The sequence below is a fragment of the Gossypium hirsutum genome, chromosome A01 (assembly GCF_007990345.1).
Source record: "Gossypium hirsutum isolate 1008001.06 chromosome A01, Gossypium_hirsutum_v2.1, whole genome shotgun sequence".
Taxonomy (NCBI): domain Eukaryota; kingdom Viridiplantae; phylum Streptophyta; class Magnoliopsida; order Malvales; family Malvaceae; genus Gossypium; species Gossypium hirsutum.
In genome coordinates, this window is record NC_053424.1 from 41,057,234 (window position 1) to 41,063,233 (window position 6,000).

Here is a 6,000-nt window from a genome sequence, read left to right on the forward strand (position 1 = left end):
AGTCTAGTTTCTAATGAGATCAAATACAACACATTTTGAATTCTGTAAAGTGAGAAATTGGATTCGTAGTGAAGAGTGGTCAGAATAGTCAAACAGTGAACAGGGGAAACTTTAAGAAAAATCTGGTATTTATTGGCCAAGCCTAAAATTCTGAAAATTTTATGGATGGAAGATATACGAGTCTATATTCAGGGAAAATTGACGGCAAGTGATTTGGAGTTTAGTAGCTCCAGTTATAAGTAATTTAGTAACTACTGCTCAGGAAAACAGCTCGTAGTGAATATGTGATTTTGTTGTAAACATTAATGAAAGTTTGCCGATGAATTATTTATTGATTAATATAAAGCTTACTATAATCTATGTGTGTGAAAGTCGGATCAATATATATATATTATTCTGAAAGTAATACTTGAATAGTCGATTAATGACTATTTTAAATTTTGTTGAACTTAAGCTCAAGAGCAAAGGGGAACTAGATCCGATAAAGGGAAGGAAAAAGTAATTGAATAGCCGTTGAAGTCGTTCGACGACATTTGAGGTAAGTCTTCGAGTAATGACCCTACTTGAATTATATTGAAATGAATAGTCATACTATGACGGATAGTCGAATGTGCTTAGAGACTATCTTATAAAGCCAATTGAAATCATGCTCTTTGTGTGTGGCTACTGAGCCGAAAATTGAAAGGTTTAATAAATGTTTTGTGTTTGAGCCTTAGTAACGAAGAAATGATATGGATGTGTTATGATTATTGATATATGTGTGCATGAGCATTGGATTATATCCGGGCTAAGACCCGAAGGCAATTATGCGAGATGATATATCCGGGCTAAGACCCGAAGGCAATTATGCGAGTTGATATATCCGGGCTAAGACCCGAAGGCAATTATGCGAGTTGATATATCCGGGCTATGACCCGAAGGCAATTATGCGAGATGATATATCCGGGCTAAGACCCGAAGGCAATTATGCGAGTTGATATGTCCGGGTTAAGACCCGAAGGCAAATGTGTTTGTGGCTGTATTCGGTTAAATACCGAAGAAACTTGGGTTTGAATGTGAGCGTTTTGTGCTGTAACTAATTTAATAATTATGCTTGACCAACCCGAATGATAAGGTATGTTTGCATGTGCATTGGAAAAGTCGGTTCGTTTTAAATAGTATTCGTGCGATCGGCTAACGAATTTTCGGCTTTTAGAAAGGTTAATACCTTGTGTATCTATGTTGATGAAGTGTGAAGTAAGTATGATTATGAGAATGTGTGTTAATAAAGTGATTTAGTTAGCTATGTGAATGTAATACTGTAGTCAAAGCCGATTTCATTACTTGAGACTTACTAAGCTTAAAATGCTTACCCGGTTGCTTTGGCTCTCTGTTTTATAGATTTTGTTCGTTAGCTATCGGATTCGGGATCAGCGAAGTCGAAGTCATCTACACTATCAAGCTCTTTTGGTACTCTTTTAGTTGAACTCTGGATATGGCATGTATAGGACTACCCCCTGTTGTTTAAGTTCTTTTGTGATGTATGTGTGTAAAGCCATGCGAAAATGGCTTGTAAAAGTGGAGTATGGCATTAGACCATTTGTGTTTATGTATGTATATATATGGTTTCACGATGTGACTATGGTTTGAAATGGAAGTGTTGGGCTAATGATCAGCCATTGGAATGGCTAAATATGATCACATGTGGACCTATGTATGGCAAAACCCTAGTTGGTCCATGGTAACCACAAAATAGGTAAAGTTTATCTTGAAAACAGATTTTGACAGCAACAGTGGTGTAGAATTGAAAAATCACATAAATTCGTAGGAGTGGAATTAAATAGTGAATAAATTATGTAATCGAACCTTGATGAATCTACTTTCATATGGAAGTAACGAAACAATTATAGGAACAGTACAGAAAGAGATATTCGGGTTCTTGTGGAACAGGGCCAGAACAGTTTCTGGATTCACTGTTCCGCCTTTGGAAATTCACTATAAATTGACCAGAGATAATTAGGGGTCATACCATATATGTATGGATTCCTCTCTGAGTCTAGTTTCCATAGAAACAAACGGCATTAGTATTGAAGCTCTGTGCAGAGAGATATCCCAGTCGTAATGGGAAAAGGTCAGTGTAGTCGACCCCTGTAACATGGGAGACTTTGACTAATAAACTGTACTAATTGGCCCGACCAAAAATTCTAGAAAAAATACATAGGTGGGGACATGAGTCTAGTTTCAGGGAAAAATCACAAAACTAATTTTCGAGTTGTGAAACTCAAGATATGATTTTTGAAGCGACTAGTACTCAGACTGGGCAGTGTCTGGAAATTTTTTTTTTTTAAAAAAGTCTGTCAGCACCTCGTATTCGACTCCGGTGACGGTCTCTGGTTCGGGGTGTTACAATTGATTGGTATCAAAGCTACGGTTTAGTCGATTCTAGGACTACCGTAATGTGTTGGGGTCTAGCTATACATGCCATTTTATGTGATTAATTGATAGTGTGGTGATTTCTGACATTTGCAAATGTGTTTATTTATAGTAATGGATCCCGATCCCAACCGAGCGGTAGCTGATGATCTTGAGAGTGTAGCGCCTGCTCCCGCACAAGGGACAGCGCCGGTGGACTCTCAACCTAATGCGAGTAACCCGAACGATGAAGCTAGACAAGCTTTCTATAGCGTGATGAATGATTGGTTCAACCAATACATTCGAACTAATACGGCTGTTCCACAACCTCCATTCCCGACAAACACCACCCCCGCACCTACAATACCTCCGGTAACTGACCAAATAAGGTCAAATAAGCCCCCAGTTGACCGAATCTGAAAACATGGGGCTACTGAATTTAAAGCTACGGATAGCGACGATGCCGAGCAAGCTGAATTTTGGTTGGACAACACTATCCGGGTACTCGATGAGCTATCTTGTACACCCGATGAATGCCTAAAGTGTGCTATCTCTTTGCTACGTGATTCTGCCTACTATTGGTGGAGTACTCTGACTTCTGTTGTGCCCCGGGAGCAAGTAACTTGGGAGTTTTTCCAAACTGAGTTTCGGAAAAAGTATATCAGTCAGAGATTTGTTGATCAAAAACGGAAGGAATTTCTCGAGCTTAAGCAAGGTTCTATGTCAGTTACTGATTACGAGCGAAAATTTGTTAGACTTAGTAGATACGCTCGGGAATGTGTTTCGTCCGAGGCTGTCATGTGTAAACGCTTCGAAGATGGGCTGAATGAAGATATAAAAATGTTCGTTGGCATTCTTGAAATACGAGAGTTCGTAGTACTTGTCGAGCGAGCTTGTAAAGCCGAAGAGCTTAGAAAGGAAAAACAAAAAGTTGATGTGGGAACCGGGGAGTTTCGTAAAAGATTCTCGGGAAAGTCTCTTCAACAGGCATCGAAGAAATTTCGAGATGATGTGGGCCGGTCTAAAAGCACTTCGGGCCTTTTTAGACGAGATCGTGATCGACCCCCTGTGGGTACACGAGGCACTTCAGTCGCCAGTGTTGGGAATGAACGTCGAGGCCGAATGGAATGTCGACATTGCGGTAAATGGCATTTGGGGAGTTGTAGATTCCATGACCGCTCCTGTTACAAGTGCGGATCAGTGGACCACTTCATTAAAGATTGCCCGAGGCTGTCCGAACAGAATGTAAATCAGAGTGGGAAACCGGGTGCTACCACTGCTCGAGGTAGACCATCTAGAAATATGGGCAATGCTAGTGGTGGTCAGAGAGGATCTAGAGATGCTACGACCAGATCCGAGGCTCGTGCACCTGCTAGAGCATATGCTATACGTGCCCGCGAGGATGCTTCTTCGCCTGATGTTATTACCGGTACTTTTACTCTCTTTGATACTAATGTAATTGCTTTGATTGACCCCGGTTCTACTCATTCTTACATATGTGAAACCTTAGCATCCAGTAAGACTTTACCTATTAAGTCTACTGAGTTTGTAATTCGGGTGTCAAATCCCTTGGGTCGTTATGTGCTTGTCGACAAAGTGTGTAAGAAATGTCCCCTGGAAATTCGAGGTTCTTGTTTTCCGGCGGACTTGATGCTTTTGCCGTTTGATGAATTTGATGTTATCCTTGGGTTGGATTGGTTGACCGCGCATGATGCGATTGTGAATTGCAAGAGCAAGACTATTGATTTGAGGTGCGCAAACAACGAAGTAGTCCGAATTGAGTCCGCGGACTTGGAGGGGATACCAGCTGTAATATCAGCAATGTTGGCACAGAAATATATGAGAAAAGGGTGCGAAGCATACCTTGCATATGTGCTTGATGACAAAGAATTAGAAAAGAAACCCGAATCTGTGCCGGTGGTTTGTGAATACCCGGATGTTTTTCCGGAAGAATTACCGGGTTTACCACCTGTTCGGGAGGTAGAGTTTGGTATTGAGCTTGTACCTGGGACTACGCCGATCTCGATAGCTCCGTATCGTATGGCACCAACCGAGTTAAAAGAGTTGAAAGCTCAGCTGCAAGAATTGACGGATAGAGGTTTCGCTCGGCCAAGTTTCTCACCTTGGGGTGCACCAGTATTGTTCGTGAAAAAGAAGGACGGAACCATGAGGTTGTGCATTGACTATCGTCAACTGAATAAAGTGACGATAAAGAATAAATATCCACTACCGCGTATCGATGATTTGTTTGATCAACTAAAGGGGGCCTCAGTGTTCTCAAAAATAGATTTGAGATCGGGTTATTATCAGTTGCGGATTCGAGATTCAGACGTACCCAAAACTGCTTTCAGAATGAGGTACGGTCACTACGAATTCTTAGTGATGCCGTTTGGGCTCACTAATGCCCCGGCAGTATTTATGGATTTGATGAATCGGATCTTCAGACCATATTTGGATCGGTTCGTAGTTGTGTTCATTGATGACATCTTGGTCTATTCAAGAGATGAGACCGAACATGCTGAGCACCTGAGACTAGTGTTGCAAATTTTACGGGATAAGCAGTTATATGCTAAGTTCAGTAAGTGTGAGTTCTGGTTAAGAGAGGTTAGCTTCTTGGGTCATGTGGTATCCGCGTCGGGTATTCGAGTTGACCCGAACAAAATTTCAGCCATACTTGACTGGAAACCTCCGAGAAATGTTACTGAAGTTCGGAGCTTTTTGGGGCTCGCCGGTTATTACCGACGATTTGTGAAAGGTTTCTCGATGATAGCCACACCAATGACGAAGCTACTTCAAAAGGATGTTAAGTTCGAGTGGACGGAGAAATGTCAGAAAAGTTTCGACCAACTGAAAACTCATTTGACTGAAGCTCCAATTTTGGTGCAACCCGAATCAGGTAAAGAGTTTGTCATCTATAGTGATGCATCCCTACTTGGGTTGGGTTGCGTATTGATGCAAGAAGGTCGAGCCGTGGCCTATGCGTCGAGACAATTGAAGCCACACGAGAGGAATTATCCGACCCATGATCTCGAACTAGCTGCCATCGTGTTTGCTTTAAAAATATGGCGACATTATCTGTTTGGTGAGAAGTGCCATGTATTTTCGGATCACAAAAGTCTCAAATATTTGATGACTCAACGAGACTTGAATCTGCGACAAAGACGTTGGCTTGAGTTGTTGAAAGATTACGAGCTTGTCATTGATTACCACCCGGGAAAGGCTAACGTGGTTGCGGACGCCTTAAGCCGGAAGTCATTGTTTGCTTTACGAGCGATGAACGTGCATTTGTCTATTCTACCAGACAGTGTGTTAGTAGCTGAATTAAAAGCTAAACCATTATTGACTCACCAAATTCGTGAAGCTCAGAAAGTCGATGATGAATTGGTTGCAAAACGGGCTAAGTGTTTTCCGAACGAGGGATCAGAGTTTCAAATTGATGACGATGATTGTTTGAGGTTCAGAAATCGTTTGTGTGTTCCAAGGAATTCGGAACTCATTTCGATGATTCTGAACGAAGCCCATTGTAGCCGAATGTCAATTCACCCGGGGAGTACGAAAATGTACAACGATTTGAAACGTCAATTTTGGTGGCATGGTATGAAACGGGAC